Genomic DNA, 19,266 nt, shown 5'->3' with positions numbered 1-19,266 from the left:
AACGGGCACCTTCCAGGAGCTCCCAAACTCATCCACGTTCTGGGCGCTCTTCCAATTGGGCAGCAGGAAGTCATCATCCTTGTCTCCATTAAAGTTGCCGCACAAGCCACACACATGTCCCTTGTAGTTGCTGGGGATGGACACTAGGAGGTAGGAGGCAGCGTCGTAAAGGACTTGTAGGCCAGAGGCTGACTGGACAATGATGTTGTTCCCCTCCTGATTGATCAGAAGCTTCCCCTCGTCCGTAGCCAGTGGCAGATTGTAGAGCTCACCGCCCACCTGTGCCAATAAGTGGAAAATTCACCTGTCACTGGTGGGAACTCAGCAACTGTGTCCTGGCACCACACACATGCACAGGATTACAAATATTGTCAGAACTACACTAGAGTCAGCTGAGTAACACAAGCATCAGTGGAGTTATTGTGGATAGATACTAGCCTCCATGAAGTTATTCTGGATGTACAGTGGTGTCAGAATAACTCCAGATCAACACTGTCATTAATGGAGTTATTCTGGATTTACACTGGTGTCAGTGGAATAACTCCAAATATTCATCAGTGTCAGTGGAGTAACTCGGGATATACACTCGCATCAATGGATATACACTGGTGTCAATAGAGTCATTGTGGATTTGCACTGAGGTCAATAGATTTACACTTGTACAGGTGTGAGCAGAATCTGGGCTGGAATTAGGCCCTGTCTACACTAGCACTTCTGTTCGCAAAACTTTTGTCGCTCAGAGATGTGGAAAAAACAACCTCCCTGAGGGCTGGTCCACACTAAGCCCCCAGTTCGAACTAAGATACGTGACTTCAGCTACGTGAATAACGTAGCTGAAGTCGAAGTATCTTAGTTTGAACTTAAAGGTACTTACCGCAGCAGGCAGGCTTCCCCGTCGACTCCGCCTACTCCTCTCGCGGAGCAGGATTACCGGTGTCGACGGCAAGCACTTCCGGGATCGATTTATCGCGTCTAGACAAGACGTGATAAATCGATCCCAGAAGATCGATTGCTTGCCACCGAACCAGTGGGTAAGTATAGACGTACCCTTAGAGACAAGTTTTGCTGGCATAAGCACTCGTGTGCACAGTGCTATGTCGGTGGGAGACCGTCTCCTGCCTTCCTGCCAGCATGGTTACTGCCGCTCATTGAACTGGTTTTATTACGGCGACGGGAAAGCTTTCTCCTATCGGCATAACATGGCTACACATTACAGCTGTGCCGCCATCAGCTTGTAAGTGTAGACGTGGCCTTACAAACACTTCCCTCCCTGCTGAGGCTTTGAGTAGCTGCAGATGAGGTCACCTGAGTTGACCTCACCCATTAGACCCTTTCATTTGCTCTCCACTTTCTGAACTGAATAAACTTTATTTCACTGGAGAATATTGGGTCAGTCATTGAGTAGACCTCAGATGTTGGTGACATTAATCTGAAATGTAAACTTACCATGACCTTCCACTTCCTCCCTCTCTCCATGGTGATGGTGTAACCATGAACGGAGACCACCACTGTCCTCATCCGAGCCATGCGGCCATCACCAGCATTCTCCTTCTCTACTACCACGGAGAAGTTCACCAGCCCGGCATCGCTGCTGCAGACGCTGGCTAAGGTGTAGGTGCAATTGCCATGTAGGTCGAAAGTCCATCCATCAAAGGTCAGGTAGTGGGAATCACCAGCCACGGTGCATCTGCCTGCAGGATAGCAGCCCAGGACGCCGCTCTCCACCCTGCACTCCTCACTGGCTCCGCAGGAGGCCTCCTGGCACTCGACGACCCCGTTGTCTTGGCACCGGCACCGCTCCCAGCAGGAGGCGCTGGTGTAGAACTCTTCTCCCTTCCTGTAGTACCTGCCCTGGTGCACACAGCCGCACTGCTCGATGGGGATGCACCGGTCTCCACTCAGGAGGAACCCGGCGTCGCAGAAACACCCTTCGGCGCAGGGAGCGTCACAGCCGTCCGGCGCCGAGAGCCCGTGGCAGGTGGCAGGGCAGCCGCTCCCACAGAGCTCATAGTGGGAGTTACTGGGGCAGGTGGGGTCTGCAGGAGATGATGAGAGAGAATATGCAGATGAGGGTGAGAAAAAGCTTGTAAAATCACTGAGTTTGTCAGAAAGAAAAATCCCCCCCAAACAATTTCATGTGAATTTAAAGCACTTTGGTTCCATCCATTTTTAAAATATTTTTTCTGCTGATTTTTTTTATTATATTAATTTGTTTGCTTCCAAAATTGATCATTTTCTGAAATGAATATTTTCTGCTTGGTAAAATACAAAGATCAAACCCTTCAGTGGAAGATCAGGCTCCATGGCCCAAGCAGTCCCTCAAGGATACACGATCTGCATGAAGCCAAGTGACGAAGGGATAGAGTGAGACAAGGAGGGAGGAGAATATAACCATCAGAGACATAAAAGAAGGACAATATAATGAGGAGAAAGGAGAAGAAAAGAAGGCAATTGCAAAATTCAAACACCTAGAAGAAGAATGATGAAATCATCAACATGAAGATGAAGGACGACAAAACTGGAGATGGTCAAGAATTTTCCACCAGAATGTTTTTCCTCTGGAAGATGCCATTTTGTTAAAATTGAAACTTTCTGTGGGAACCCAAATGTTTTGATTCCTGTACAACTGCCCTGCTTTTACCATTAGACTCTATAAAAATCAAGGGTGATGTCATGGTAGGGTAGACTACCTAACCAGGAAGAAGAGGTGGATGAGGCTTTTTTTAAACAACTAACAAAGTCATCCAAAGCACAGGACTTGGTGGGAAAATAACACAGCAGGGCACAGATTATCCAACAAGTTCTTGGAGTGTATTGGAGACCATTTTTCATTCAGAAGGTTGAGAATGCTACTAGGGAAGAGGCTGTTCTAAATTTGATTTTGATAAATAGGGACGACCTGGTTGAGACTTTGAAAGTGGAAGGCAGCTTAGGTGAAAGTGATCATGAAATGGTAGCGTTCATGATTCTAAGAAGTGGTAGGAGGGAAAACAGCACAATAAAGATAATGGATTTCAAGAAGGCAGACTTTAGCAAACTCAGGCAGTTGATAGGTAAGTTACTATGGGAAGCAAGTCTAAGGGGAAAAACAGTTCAAGAGAGTTGGCAGCCTTGTAGATGGGGGGGATGTGGTAGACATGTTGACTTTAGTAAAAGCTTTTTTTGTCTCGCATGACCTTCTCATAGACAAACTAGGGCAAAACAACCTAGATGGAGCTATATAAGGTAGGTGCAAAACTGGTTGGAAAACCACTTCCAGAGAGTAGTTATCAGTGGTTCACCGTCAAGCTGGAAGGGCATAACTAGTGGAATCCCACAGGGATCAGTTCTGGATCCAGTTCTGTTCAATATCTTCATCAATGATTTATACAATAGCACGTACATGTATAAAGTTTGCGGATGATACCAAGCTGGGAGAGGTTGCAAGTGCTTTGGAGGATAGGATTAAAATTCAAAATGATCTGGACAAACTAGAGAAATAGTCTGAAGTAAATAGGATAAAATTCAATTAGGACAAATGCAAAGTACTCTATTTGGGAAAGAACAATCCGTTGCACACATACAAAATGGGAAATGACTGCCTCGAAGGGAGTACTGTGGAAAGGGATCTGGGGTCATAGTGGATCACAAGCTAAACATGATTCAACAGTGTAACACTGTTGCAAAAAAAGCAAACATCATTCTGGGATGTATTAGCAGGACTGTTGTAAGCAAGACATGAGAAGTAATTCTTCCGCTCTACTCCAAACGGATTAGGCCTCAAATGGAGTATTGTGTCCAGTTCTGGGTGCCACATTTCAGGAAGGATGTTGGCAAATTGGAGAAAGTTCAGAGAAGAGCAACAAACATGATTAAAGGTCTAGAAAATGTGACCTATGAGGGAAGATTGAAAAATTGGGTTTGTTTAGTCTGGAGAAGAGAAGACTTTGGGGGACATGATAACAGGTTTCAACTACATAAAATATTGTTACAAGGAGGAAGGAAAAAATTGTTCTCCTTAAGCTCTGAGACTAGGACAAGAAGCAATGGGCTTAAATTGCAGCAAGGGAGGTTTAGGTTGGACATTAGGAAAAACTTCCTGTCAGGGAAGTTAAGCACTAGAATAAACTACCTAGGGAGGTTGTGGAATCTCCATCGTTGGAGATGTATAACAGCAGGTTAGGTAAATACCTGTCAGTGGTGGGCAGGCGCGGCCCATCAGGGTAATCTGCTGGCAGGCCGGAGACAGTTTGTTTACATTGACTATCCGCAGGCACGGCCGCCTGCTGCTCCCAGGGGCAGGTTGCCCACCAGTGGTCTAGATAATACTTAGTCCTACCATGAGTGCAGGGGACTGGACTAGATGACCGCTCAGGGTCCCTTTTAGTCCTACGATTCTTTGAGACCACATCGTGTCAAACCAATCTGATAGCTTTCTTTGATAGGATAACGAGTCTTGTGGATAAGGGAGAAGCTGTGGATGTGGTATACCTAGACTTTAGTAAGGCATTTGATACGGTCTCGCATGATATTCTTATCGATAAACTAGGCAAATACAATTTAGATGGGGCTACTATAAGGTGGGTGCATAACTGGCTGGATAACCGTACTCAGAGAGTTGTTATTAATGGTTCCCAATCCTGCCGGAAAGGCATAACAAGTGGGGTTCCGCAGGGGTCTGTTTTGGGACTGGTTCTGTTCAATATCTTCATTAACGACTTAGATATTGGCATAGAAAGTACGCTTATTAAGTTTGCGGATGATACCAAACTGGGAGGGATTGCAACTGCTTTGGAGGACAGGGTCATAATTCAAAATGATCTGGACAAATTGGAGAAATGGTTTGAGGTAAACAGGATGAAGTTTAACAAAGACAAATGCAAAGTGCTCCACTTAGGAAGGAACAATCAGTTTCACACATACAGAATGGGAAGAGACTGTCTAGGAAGGAGTACAGCAGAAAGGGATCTAGGGGTTATAGTGGACCACAAGCTAAATATGAGTCAACAGTGTGATGCTGTTGCAAAAAGCAAACGTGATTCTGGGATGTATTCACAGGTGTGTTGTGAGCAAGACACAAGAAGTCATTCTTCCCCTCTACTCTGCTCTGATTAGGCCTCAGCTGGAGTATTGTGTCCAGTTCTGGGCACCGCATTTCAAGAAAGATGTGGAGAAATTGGAGAGGGTCCATAGAAGAGCAACAAGAAAGATTAAAGGTCTTGAGAACATGACCTATGAAGGAAGGCTGAAAGAATTGGGTTTGTTTAGTTTGGAAAAGAGAAGACTGAGAGGGGACATGATAGCAGTTTTCAGGTATCTAAAAGGGTGTCATAAGGAGGAGGGAGAAAACTTGTTCTCCTTAGCCTCTAAGGATAGAACAAGAAGCAATGGGCTTAAACTGCAGCAAGGGAGGTTTAGGTTGGACATTAGGAAAAAGTTCCTAACTGTCAGGGTGGTTAAACACTGGAATAAATTGCCTAGGGAGGTTGTGGAATCTCCATCTCTGGAGATATTTAAGAGTAGGTTAGATAAATGTCTATCAGGGATGGTCTAGACAGTATTTGGTCCTGCCATGCGGGCAGGGGACTGGACTCGATGACCCCTCAAGGTCCCTTCCAGTCCTAGAATCTATGAATCCCCTCCTAGAGTTGGTGATAGAACCCAGGAGTGCTGATTCTCAGCCCCTCTTCTCTAACCACTCGACTCTCCTTGCAGTGCTGGGGATAGAACCTGGAAATCCCCTAGTTTCCCCTGCTCTAACCCACTAGACCCCACTCAACCAAGGATAGAAGATGGGGATTGGTCCTGCCTTGAGCAGGGGGTTGGACTAGATGACCTCCTGAGGTCCCTTCCAACCCCTGATATGCTATGATTCTATGAGTCCTGACTCCCCCAACCCCCCTAGCTCTTACCCACTAGATCCCACCCAGAGGCCACTTTAAGGATCTTTGATGACAAATTTTCTCTTCACCCTGAATTAGTGTTCATCCCAGAAGAAGAGACCAAGTTACCACAGAAGCTGTTGGATCGCCATGGCTCTATAGTCACCCCAGCAGCCTGGCAGGCTGCGGCGTAGCTGGCGAGGTTCTGGCACACAACAGCCTGCTGCCCCCTGAAGAAGCAATAGTCATAGATACAATCTTGGAAGTAGCCCTCAGGAGGGACTTTGCGATGGCACTCTCGGAAGGGCCCAGCCGTCGCTAGGATCATCCCGCATTCCCCCTGGATTTTCCGCTGGTGTCTATCGATGGCTGCTAGGTTGGAGCACTCCTGCTTCTCAGGTTCAGTGCAGTCAGGTGTCTCTGCCACCCGCCAGCTCTGCCCGAAGGCCGTTGCATTCGGGGCCACTCTGCCGTCCCTCATGGTCAGCTCGTCTCCCTTGTCTCCATTGAAGTTCCCACAGAGACCGCACAGGGCGCCGGCATAGGTGCTTGGGGCAGTGAGGGTGACCCGGCCCTGCCAGTCGAAGGCGATGGTGAGATGGAAGTCGGTCTGGATCGCTGCATCCTGCCCTCTCCGGTACATGGAGATTTTGCCATCATCGGTGCTGTACGGCAGGTTGATGAGCACGCCATTCACCTGCGAGCAAAGGGCAGGGGACCGGTGAGAGCGGCAGAAACATCATCCTGCAAAGCCCCCATGTGCCTTCCAGCAGTGGAATGCAGCTGCCTGTGGGGTGCGGCATGTTTAACAGCCGTGCAGAAATGCTACACGGGGATCACCCACCCAGCACTGAATGCAGCCCCTGCTGGAGTGGGGCATGTTTAACAGCCATGCAGAATCACTGCATAGGCATCACGCACCAAGCACTGAAATCCTCAAGGCTTATAAAAACAAACCACGTTTGAAGGCTGTGTGCTGGATGCTGATATCATTTTAGCTGGTTAAAAAAAATAAAAGTAGAAAAATGATCCTCAAAAGCATTTTCATGCCTTTAGATTATTAACACTGGCTGAATTTTGACTTTTCAGAATTTTCAGTGGCATATGTTGGTTTTCTTCTCTCCCCACCCCGCATTTTTTAATAAATCCTGCCTTGTGCAAATCAGCAACAAGCAGCACCACAATGAAACCCCACAACATCCCAGGAGGACAATGATCAAACACAAACTTGAAGAAAACATTGAGAAAATCTAAAGCAAAGAAAAGCTCGCTCGTCTCCTTTCCGCACCCCGTTCACTTCCAAGGCCAGGTGTTCTTTGTCAGTTCCTCAAAACATGGCACAAGTCAATGATACATTTTTGACTCTTATGGTAAATGTAAGAGGGGTGTGAAAATCTCTGACTTTGAATAAGGGGTTGGCAGTTGGAAGAGGCTTGTGGGGAAAACTTTCTGGGCTGTGTTGTACAGGAGGTCAGCCTAAGTGACCACAACGGTCCTTTCTGGCTTTGAAATCTCTGACAATGTGAACTAGATGATCACAATGGTCCCAATGACGACATGTGAATACCCGAACAAAGGGGTGACCGTGGCTGACCCTTAGGCCTAGATTCTAGATTCTTAAGGTTGAAAGGGACCTCAGGAGGTCATCTAGTCCAACCCCCTGCTCAAAGCAGGACCAATCCCCAACTAAATCCCCAAATGGCCCCCTCAAGGATTGAACTCTCAACCCTGGGTTTAGCAGGCCAATGCTCAAACCACTGAGCTATCCCTCCCCCCTTTTTTAAAACCAAGCAAGCTTTAATCTAGTTAGTTCAGGAACTGGAGCAGTAAAGCTGCGGCAGTGCAGGCTGTGCATGCGCAGGCCTGATCACAGCTTTCCTGGCAAAACTATTTTTTGATGGAAAATTGATGGTTTATTGAATGACATTTTCTGCAAAAGTGCCGGCCACAAAAAATTGGATATTTTTTTTGTAGCAAAACTGAGTTTTCAACCCCATCAATCACTTTTTGCCTCAAACTGAAATATTTTGTCCAAAAAATGAAATATTTTGCTTCTGAAATGCCACTATCCTGCTCCATGGGAGCTGTAGTTTGGGTTGCCATTTTCCTTTATGTGCTGAGCCCCCCAGCTGGCCTCCATCTGCCATGATGCCCTGTGGCCATGTGCTGCCATGATGCACTGCCTTTCTTCACCAAGAGGAGAGCGCTTGATGCATCATGGGAGATGTAGTCTGACCTGAAGGCCCAAACTACCGAGGAACCCAAACTACAACTCCCCTGAGGCACTGTGGCGGCATTTCAGAAAGGAAATATTTCAGTTTTGAGGCAGAATGTTTCAGATTTAGATTTTTTTTGCCAAAAACTTGAAATTTTCCCTGCAGAATCTCCATCCTCTCCCCATTTTCCATCCAGCTCCACTGATGACACATGCAGAAGGAAGATGAAAAGTGCAATGATGAGTGAAGACAGTAAAGAAGACGACGGGGGAAAATTGGATAATGACCTAAACCAGGAAGCTGCGGACACAATGCAACGCAAAGCAGAAGCTCTAATGAATGGTGTCTCGGGACTGGGCGATGACTGAACTCACCAGAACTCTTCCTGGATAGTCCCTGCTGACCGTGATGTTCACTCCGTACACTCGGACTTCCACGGCTCTGGTGAAGGACACGGCTCGGAGGCCCCTGTTGTCGTTCTGTACCAGGACCTGGAAATCCACCAGCTCTTCCCGCTCCTGGCACCGCCCAGCCAATTGATACAGGCAGCTGCCCTGGAAGTCGAACCTCTGCCCGTCGAAGCTGGTGTAGTGGGGGTCCCCGCTGGCTGTGCAACTGCCGTAGCCAGTGGGGTAGCAGTTTGGGAAGCCCTTCTTCACCTGGCACTGCTCCCCAGTCCTGCACCCTGCAGCCTCGCAGCTCACCTGCCTGCTCTGTGGGTCGCACACGCAGCGTCTGGTGCAGGTGCTGTCCCCCCAGAATTGCTCTCCGGGAGCATAGAGATGCCCCTGGAACTCGCACCCACAGCCGGCCTTGCGGATGCATTTCCCAGCGTCCAGCACGAAGCCCTCGTTGCACTGGCAGGTCTCCACGCAGGGCAAGGAGCAGTTGTCAGGGGCTGCATGGTCATTGCAGGTGGCAGGACACGCGGAGCCACAGAGCTGGTACTGACTGTTCTCCGGGCAGGGCAGAGCTGTCAAAGGGACGGGACACGGGGGTCACTGGGAATATCGCTGCATGTGGCCAGCTTGGCACAGTGCTGAGGGGCCCCGGCAAACGCTGTGCAGCAGAGCAGCCCCAGCGATGCTCCCGAATGCACCATGAGCTCTGACCCACAGAACTGAAGGTGGCAGAACCCCTCAGGTCCCACCTTCTCCAGCCCCCTCGGCCAGGGCCCGACTGTCCCCTGTTCTCAGATCTGTCCATCTAGCATTAAATGTCGTCAGCAATGGGACTTCTTTGGGGAGAAGGTCCCCTGGCCCCATAGATCTGCCCATTAGCACGTGTTCCCCGCTGGTTTCCCCTGGCTCATGCTCATCCCATCACCCTGGGACCCCCCTACACAATTCCCCTCTACCAGGGTGTACTCACAGCATCCCACCAGCGTTCTCCACTCAGAGATATCCAACCCCTCTCCCCGGCAGGCATCGGCGTAGCTCGTCAGCGCCTGGCACAGCATCTCCTGGTGGCCGTCGTTCATGCACAGGTCATAGACGCAGTTGTCCAGGTAGATTTTGGGGTCGATCATGGAGTGGCACCGGCTGAAGGGGCCGCCCGCCCCTTTGGTGATCCAGCCGCAGAAGGGCTCAGCTTTGTACCTGCCGACCAGCTCTGGGGAGCAGCTCTTGCATTCCCCGTGGCAGTCGTCCCAGCAGAACCTGTCCCCGTCCTCCACCTTCCAGCTCCTCCCGAACTCCACGGGGCTGGCAGCCAGCACCCCCGTGGGGGTGGTGAAGTCATCCCCAGGGTCTCCGTTGTAGTTGCCACACAGGCCGCACACACGCTCCCAGAAGCTGCTGGAGAGTTGCACCACCAGGGAGCTGCCCCAGTCGTAGGAGACCCTCAGGGAGAAGTCAGTCTCGATGACCACCGAGCCCCCACTCTGATACACCCTCAGCTTCCCCTCCATCAGGGAGACGGGGAGGCTGGAGCTCCGGGCATTCACCTGGGGGGGTGTACAAATCAATTGTTGACTATCCAAGCTGCTGAGACCCCAGGTCCACCAGCTCCACTTAGGTTGGCTACTGCAGCCCCCCCCCCTTCAGCAGCCTTCCAGACAGTCTCAGCTCCAGACCGGGTAGACCTCTCATGGGGATTTATCCTGTGGTGCTTCTCCCCCAGGGACCCATGAAATCCAGCCCATTTTGAGACATGATGAATGAGGCCACCCAAGAATTCATCATTCCCCTTTGGATACAGGCTGCAGGTCGGGAGTGAGGGGCACCAGCAGAGCTCTAGAGTGGGGGAGCCAAGGGCTGGGATAGCAGGGCGCACTGAGATTCACAGGACTACAAGGAAATCCAGAAATAAGGCCTACCACATTGTGGACTCTCACCTGCACCAGCCCCTTTGTGTATCTGTCCATCGAAATGGTGACATTGTAGACACGGACTGTCACGAAAGCAACAGAGGAAACGCGTGTGTTGCGCTGGTTCTGGTTCTTGGCCTCGACACTGAATGATGGGAGAGTGGTGTCCGAGCCGCAGGTCCTGGTGATGGCATAGGTGCAGGTGCCCGTGAAGTTGAAAGTCTGCCCATCGAAGGTGTGATAATGCGATTCTCCCTGCACCCGGCAGGTGGATTCTGACTCGGCTACGCACGCTGGGCTGCAGTTCGTGATCTCGCATCTCTCCTTCTTCCTGCACTCAATGGTGCTGCAGGACTGTGGGCTGTCTAGAGAGAAAGGTTTGCCAGGCCACAAAAAACCCCACACCAGCTGTGATAGATGCGCTGCATTGCGTCATTGACCCACATATCTGTCGTAACACCTAGCAAAGAGCAGAACCGGTCCTGAGCTGAAGAAGAACTCTGTAGCTCAAAAGCTTGTCTCTTTCACCCGTTGGTCCAATCAACGATATTTCCTCACCCACCTTGTCTCTCTAACAAACACAGGCTTGGCAGGGTTTGATTTTTATTGTTTTATAATTTTGACAGATAATATCGATTTGTTTTCAAGCATTGTTTTCAATTAGTATCAATTTAAATGTTCATGGTTTTAAGCACTTTCCCCTCTATTTTTTTTAATCAATTTCTATTTCCACAGCCCTGGGAAATTATGGGAGGGGGGAGGCAGACGCTAATGATTTAATGACAGTAGATGTTGAGATTCAAAAAGCTTTAGAACCGATAAAACAAAAATTGTCCAATCGTTTGTCCAACTCTACCAAGGAAATATCTTCACATTAAACTCTAATAAATTCTCAAATAGCATTTTTCTTACATTGCCTGTCTGTAAATGTCAATGATCATCGGTGGAAATATTTTCTTATCAGTTTTGGGTGGGTAGTGAAATTGACGTTTGCCAGCAACATTTCCTCACAACAATCTAGGCCTTCCACGCATTAGTGCATTTGGTAGTATAGAGCTAGGCTTGGACGGACTTTATCAGTAAATGTCAATAAATGTCCATTTCACCTTACACGCAGGAAACTAACGAAATAAGATTTCCATTGATAACCATTGACATTTCCAGACAGGCCAAGGGAAAAGATGGCTGCTTGAGAACTGATTGGAGATTGATTGACAGCTATTTACTTGGTAGATTTTGACAAGCACTGTTGACAGTTTGTGTTTGAACAGTTCTAAAGGTTTAACTTTTTGAATCTCAAAGTCTGTCATTAAATAATTAGCATCTGCTGCCCCCATCATTTCCCACAACTGCACTCATTTAAACAAATAAAAAAGACCTTAAAATGGATAATTCTGTGCAGCTCTGAACATTTAAATCGATAACAATAAAATAAAAAGAAATTAAAAAGAACAATTGATGTTCTCTCGGAAAATTATGTGACCAATACAAGGCATTGGCTCATAAAGCCAAAAATGTTTGGTGACACCTCCTGACAGAAAAGAAATCAGCATGAGATTCCTTCTACTGAATATTTTTTACATTGTTAGCGTATTTGGTAGCATCTATAATAATACCACCACCACCACCAAGCTCCTCTGTAGCACTTGTCATCCATAGATCTCCCTGGGCTTTACCGAGGAAGTTAGGATCATTATTCCCATTTGACAGATGGGGAAACTGAGGCAAAGAGGGGCAAGTGATGTACCCAAGGTCACCCAGCAGCAGAGCCGGCAATAGACCCCCAGGACTAATGAGGGGCACACCAGTGCTCTACCTATTTACCCATGCTGCCTTACCCCATTCTAGAGCTTCCAACCAAGGCTGAGGCCCAGTTGTGCTAGGTGCTGTACAGATACATACTAAGAGTCAGTCCCCACGGTGAAAAACCTAAAGAGGGGCAGGGACGATTGCTATTCCCGAAAGCTCTTTGGGGCAGGGGCTGGCTTTTTTACTGTGTCTGTAGAACCACAGGGTCCTGGTCCATGACGGGGCTCCTCGGTGCTACTAGCACACTGATAATGGCCCCATTTTTCAGATGGGGAAACTGAGTCATAACGCATTAGTGACTTGTGTGAGTGTGATGGGAGTTAGGCACTGAACCTGGGACCGCTGAACTGAGGAAATTTAGGCAGCTGAGGATGTCGGTGGTACCTAAATGTTGGATTTCAGCCTCTAAAGAGTCAGCCAGACACCTAAGAAGGGTCCAGACTGGGGCATTAGGTATAAAAATCTGTAAGTCTTGGTGGATCTGGCTTTTGGCACCTATCTTCGTCCTCAGGTGCCTAAAATACCTTTGGAAACATGGTCTGTAGCCCCTCTGGGAATGTCTACACTGTACCCTAAGCCTGGACTCTAACTCAGGTTTGACTCCAAGTTCCCCTTCCATCCACACACAAATCAGTCTGACAAGGATCAGCAAGAGTCCTAGGACCCTACTGGGGGTGGGGGCGGTTAGAGCCCGAGTCCTGCTGCCACCTGGTGCCAAGCCCCTTCACTTTGCAGTGTGGACGCAGCTTAAGCCGCAGACCTGGGTCAGAACACTGAGTCTGCAAGCCCGGATCCCACAGACTCAGGTTTACAGTACAATGTAGACGTCCCCTTTGTGTCTCAGATCCTCAGCTGGCCTATAACAATACCTAGCTTTTATACAGCCTGTGTGACATAACTGGGCTTGGCTGGATTCGATTTTGGTTGTTCAATGTCAACGACACAGAACAGACGATCCGCTGGAAAATATTTCCATCCATAATAATCAAAATTTATAGCTAGGCAAAGAAAGAAAGATGCAGCCTGAGACCACCTTAGAGTTTGGTTTAAGACTATTTCCTTTGTCTATTTTGACATGTGACACTGGCAATATGTGTTTTGACCGTGATAAAGCTTTAACTTTTTATATCTCAGTGTTTGCTGTTATTAAATAATTATTGTCTGACCCTCCCCCCATAATTTCTTGCAACTGTGAACATTTAAATGAATAAAAATGGAAAAGAAATGTTTAAACCCATGATTTTGTGCACGGGTGAAAAATTAAACTTAAATGATTAAAACTAAGCTTCAATATTATCTGTCAAAATTATCAAACAATAAAAGTTAAATTCTGCCAAGCCTAGACATAATACAACCATTAAAATAGTCTGTTTTATTTAAAAAAAACTAACCATGCAGGTCAGCTGCTCAGTACAGATCGAAACATTTGATCTTCTTTTCTAGATCAAAGTGTGACCTGTTTGCCTTGCAATGAGACAGTCTGACACAGTGTCAGAGTGTTTCCTACAGCACAAGCAGGAGCCATTTCGATCTCAAGAATGAGATAAGATATTTCAGTCTGTACTTAGTAGCGGCCTTCCGGTTTGGTTTGGTTTTTTCCCCTACAGCAAGGTTGTCATCCATTTGGTGTCACAGAGAAACAAAGCCCAGCGGGAGACTCTGATCTGGAAAACAAGATCAGATGTTTCTGTCTCTATTAAGTAGCAACTGCACTTGTGGCTTTTTTAAAAATAAAATGGAATATTCCAGTTTTTCTATTGTGTCATATTATGCACCGTTACTCCTGTGATGTCTTGAAATAACATCAAAATAATCAAAATAATATTCAAAAACCTCTAAAATAAATTGCAATATGAACATTTCATTTTGAAACCAAGTTTTGCAATTTCCCCCAAACGGAGAACTGCCCCCAAATCATTCCTAGAGCAGCGCTGTTAGAAAAAAAGCCAATTCTGAGTTAAAAATGGCCAGTGATGACGAATCCACCACAACGCTTGGGAAATTGTTCCAATAGCTAATTACTTTCATTGTTAAAAAGTTATGCCTTATTTTCAGCCTGAAATTGTCTAGCTTCAACTTCCAGCCCTTGGATCATGTTAGACCTTTCTCTGTGAGACTGAAGAGCCTGTTATTAAATATTTTGTTCCCCAGGTCGGTGCTTTAGGGTATGGAACGGCTTCTGTATGAGGAGAGATTAATAAGACTGGGACTTTTCAGCTTGGAAAAGAGACGACTAAGGGGGGATATGATAGAGGTCTATAAAATCATGACTGGTGTGGAGAATGTAAATAAGGAAATGTTATTTACTCCTTCTCTTAACACAAGAACTAGGGGTAACCCAATGAAATTAATAGCCAGCAGGTTTAAAACAAACAAAAGGAAGTATTTCTTCACACAATGTACAGTCAGTCTGTGGAACTCTTTGCCAGAGGATGTTGTGAAGGCCAAGACTATAACAGGGTTCAAAAAAGAACTAGATACGTTCATGGAGGATAGGTCCATCAATGGCTATTAGCCAGGATGGGCAGGGATGGTGTCCCTAGCCTCTGTTTGCCGGAAGCTGGGAATGGGCGACAGGGGATGGAGCACTTGATGATTACCTGTTCTGCTCATTCCCTCTGGGCACTTGGCATTGACCACTGTCGGAAGACAGGATACTGGGCTAGATGGACCTTTGGTCTGACCCAGTATGGCCATTCTTATGTTCTTATGTACTTATAGACTGTAATCAAGTTACCCCTTAACCGTCTCTTTGTTAAGCTAAGTAGATGGAGTTCCTTGAGGCTATCATGTTAGTGCAGGTTTTCTAATCCTTTAATCACTCTCGTGGCTCTCTTCCCAGCCCTCCCCAATTTAGCCTGATGGTGAACGTGCTCACCTGGGAGTAGCCCAGCCTGCATTCAAGCCCCACCTTCCATGAATATTTAATTATTTATACAAAATGGAACCGCTTCAACATTGAAACATTCCCCCCCCACCAGCTTAGCCCACGGCTTTGGGGTTAGGCCATTCACCTCTATGTAGCACAAGCCAGGGTTAAATCTCTGCCCAGACTGGGAGGTGTCTCCCCCATCTCAGGGGAGCGGCATAACCCCTGGGCTCCAGCTATCACATGGATGGTTTCTAAACCCCCTTGTGAATCTCACCCAAATGTTTTTTATTTGTCAAATTTGTGACTGGTTTTGGGTCATCCTAAAACTGCCTTTTTTGGCAAACAAGCCATTTGTCTGGAAACTCTCCCCGAACCCCACATACAAGGAACAAAGATAGAAAAAATTGGACTTACCGCACCTGCAGAGAGCCTGCGAGCCGTACCCCGCAAACTCCGTTGAGATCCCAAAACTCAGCACCCCAAAGGCAGAGCTGGGGCTCTCCAGGGAGTGGGAGCCGACCCCTTCACCCAAGTCATACTCTGCCCAGGAGAAATCCGTGCCCTGGATTGGTTTCCATTGGACGTTGCTGAGCAATTGTCCATCCGTGGTGGTCCCGTCAGCTTCGGAGCTCTTTGCAATGATCAGTGCGTAGTTCTGGAAGCCCTTTATCCCATCCAGGTGGTAGGACCTGCAGTAGCTTGTGGTGGGAGGGATGTTGATGATGAAGGGGTCATATGTGAAGCCCTCTTTGCTTCTGCCCGTGAAGAAGAAGACAACTTGGATTCCAGCACTGGAGGTGATGTACAAGGGCTTGGAGTGTGTGATATCAAGGGTCACCACCTCCCCAGCCACCATGTCCTTCCTGGAGATCTCTCTCCCCCAGTGATAACTCAGGTGGCTCCTCTGGGAGGCTACAATATACACCAAGTCATACTTAGGTTGGAAAGATAAGGGCGGGATGATGAAGGTGGTGCCCCAGCTGGAGACAGGCAGGAGCTGTTCGACCACGTGGTCACACGAGCTGTGTTTGGAGGTGCAGCTATGGCCGCTCAGGACGGCCACGTGTTTCCAGGACACAATCCTAGAGCCGGATAAGTCTTCTCGGCTTTGGAACTGGGCAGCTTCGAAAGCCAGGAGGAAAACGGTGAGTCTGCTTCCTGCTGCGTACTTGACCCCTCGGAAAGTCACCGCTCCTTTCAGATGGACACTGACCGTGGTGGGGAAGTTCCAAGCCACCACAGCAAACTCCTTGTAGGGGTCATCTGCCTTGCCGCTTGGCGTCATGGCATAATACAACCTCCCCATGCTCTCCACAGGGTACACAACAGTAGTTTCAGACGTATACTGCTTGTAGCTGAGAGACAGGACAGTGATGTCTTTATTGGCACAGACCAGCACGGTGCTGTTGAATGTCCCACTGCCCACCATCTCCACGGAAGGTGGCAAATGCACCGTCACTGTCTGCCCTTGCTCCACCGTGATCTCTCTCTGGAAGGTGGACTTGTGCATGGTGACGGTGACCAAGGTGATGGCAGAGTAGCCGCTGATGAGCAGCTGGAAGTCAGGATCTTCGCCCTTGCCACTGTTCTGCATGAAAGCGGTGATGAACTCCCGGCCGAGATGGCTGGACTCACAGAGGCCTGGAAGGAGCACACACAGCAAACTAAAACTAAGGCAATTCCAGACACCACCTGAGCATATAACGCGCCAACAGCATCTATCAGACAAAGGTCTCATAAGATCCAATGGCCAAAAGTTGATGCTAGGCAAATTCAGACTGGAAATAAGGTGCAAATTCTTAGAGGGTAATTAACCATTGGAGCAACTTACCGAGAGTTGTAGGAGATTCTTCATCACTGGTCATTTTTAAACCAAGATGGGATGTTTCTCTGAAAGATCTGCTCTAGTTCAAACAGGAATGAATTGAGGGACATTCTCTGGCCTATGTTGTACAGGGGGTCAAAGAAGATGACCACAGTGACAGTTTCTGGCCTTTGAATATAAGAATCTCTGAATATGAAGCAATTTTGTGGCAAGCAGAGATTTGCCAGGGGGGTTAGATTGTATCTCACAAACTTAGAACATCAAGAGTTTCCAGAAGACTGGAAGAGTGTTAATGACGTCATGGCTAGAAGCTGGTTAGTTTGACAACAAGCCTGGGCAAAATAATGGAAAAGTTGACACAGGATTAAAGAATGAGACTATAATTCTTGCCAATCAACCTGGTTTTAGGAGATAAAAACATAAGAATGGCCATACTGGGTCAGACCAATGGTCCATCTAGTCCAGTATCCTGTCTTCCGACAGTGGCCAATGCCAGGTGCTTCAGAGGGAATGAACAGAACAGACCAATTACTGAGGGACTCCAACCCCTGTCATCCATTCCCAGCTTCTGGCAGCCAGAGGCTAGAGACACCCAGAGCATGGGGTTGCGTCCCTGACCTATTGGCTAATAGCCATTGATGGACCTATCTTCCATGAAATTATCAAATTCTTTTTTGAATCCAGTTACACTTTTGGCCTTCACAATATCCCTTGGCATGGAAAATAGGTCTGGTCAAACACACCAATTTCATTCTTTGATGAGATTACAAGTTTGGTTGATGGAGGTAACTGTAGATGTAATAGACTTTTGTAAGGGTTTGACTTAGCAATGCACCATGTGCTGATTAAAAAATTAGCCCTATGCCATATCAACAGAGCACATGTTAAATGGATCAAGAGCTGGAGAACTGGTGGATCATGGTAGAATGGGGGGTTCTGCAGGGATCGGTACATTTTCACCAGTGATCTGGAAGCAAATAATCACTGCTGATAAAATTGGCAGATGACACAAAGTTTGGTGGAATGGTAAAGAACAGTGAGGCTGTTACCCAGAGCAATCTGGGTCGCTTGGTGAGCTGGGCCCATTCAGACAAAATGTGGTTTAATATCTCTGAATGCCAAGTTCTACATCTAGGAAGAAGGAATGCAGGCGAGAGCTCCAGGCTGGGGAACTGTATACGGGGAAGCAGTGACTCCAGAAAGGATTGAGGAGCCATAACGGACAAGCCACTCAACATGAGCTCCCAGGGCTACTGCAGTCCTTGGCTGTATAAACAGGGGAATAGTGAGTAAGAGTCGATAAGTGATCTCCCCTCTGTGTATGGCTTTGGAGAGATTGCCACTGGGATCCTCCTGCATCCAATTCTGGTGTCTGCATTTTAAAAAAGCTATTGAAAAATTGCATAGAGGACAGGGAAGAGCCAGCAAAAGGATTCGAGGCTGGAAAAAAATGACAGCAAGAGACGTACAGAGCTCGCTGTGCTTAGCTGATCAAAAAGAAGATTGAGAGGTACCTTGACTCCAGTATATAAATAACTTCCTGGGGAGGAAAACGCAGGGGCTAAAGGAAGGCAGAAGAGCCAATGGCTGGGAGTCCAAGCCAGACATATTCCAACTGGAAATTAGGCTCAACTTTTTAACAGTGCCGGCATTAAGCAGTGGCATAAACTTGCAAGGAAAGTTCTGGCTTCTTCAGCTCTTCTTCAGCTATGTCTGCACAGCAGAGAAAAACCCACGGCTGGCCTGTGCGAACCGCTTTGGGCCCGCGGGGCTCTGGCCGCGGGGCTCTTTCATTGCTGTGTAAACTGCCCATCTTTGGCTGGGCCTGGGATCCTCCCATCTCGCAGCGACTGGGCTCAGTACGGAGGGTGGGGGGAAATGGCTGGGTGATTTCCCCTGGCCTGTGATATGTGGGAGGTCAGACTCCATGGCCTCAAACTCTGTGAATCAAGAAATCCACTTATGCTTTAGCAGAGACACCTCCGCTATCCCTTAGCCCCACAGCCAGGAGCAGCTGGGCAAAAAACTGGTGAAGTCACCGGTACTCCGCCAAAGCATTGCCTAGCAGGACTGAGTGTATGTTTGTCTGCTGCCCCCTGCTGGAGGGGATGAGCGCTGCTCTGTGTGTGTGTGTGTGTGTCCATGCCACCCCCTGCTGGAGGGGATGATGCTGTGTGTGTGTCCCTGCTGGAGGGAATAGGCCCTCGTGTGTGTGTGTGCTGCCCCCTGCTGGAGGAGACGAACCCTGCTCTGTGTGTGTGTGTGTGTGTGTGTATTGCTGCTGCCGCTGCTGAAGGGGATGAGCCCTGCTCTGTGAGTGTGTGTGTTTGTGTGTCTCTGTGTGTGTGTGGGGGGGGGGGGGGGGGGGGGGGGGG

This window comes from Terrapene carolina, unplaced genomic scaffold, assembly GCF_002925995.2.
Source record: "Terrapene carolina triunguis isolate 2854851 unplaced genomic scaffold, T_m_triunguis-2.0 Scaffold461, whole genome shotgun sequence".
In the NCBI taxonomy this organism is placed as follows: domain Eukaryota; kingdom Metazoa; phylum Chordata; order Testudines; family Emydidae; genus Terrapene; species Terrapene triunguis.
This window is presented reverse-complemented; position numbering follows the sequence as displayed.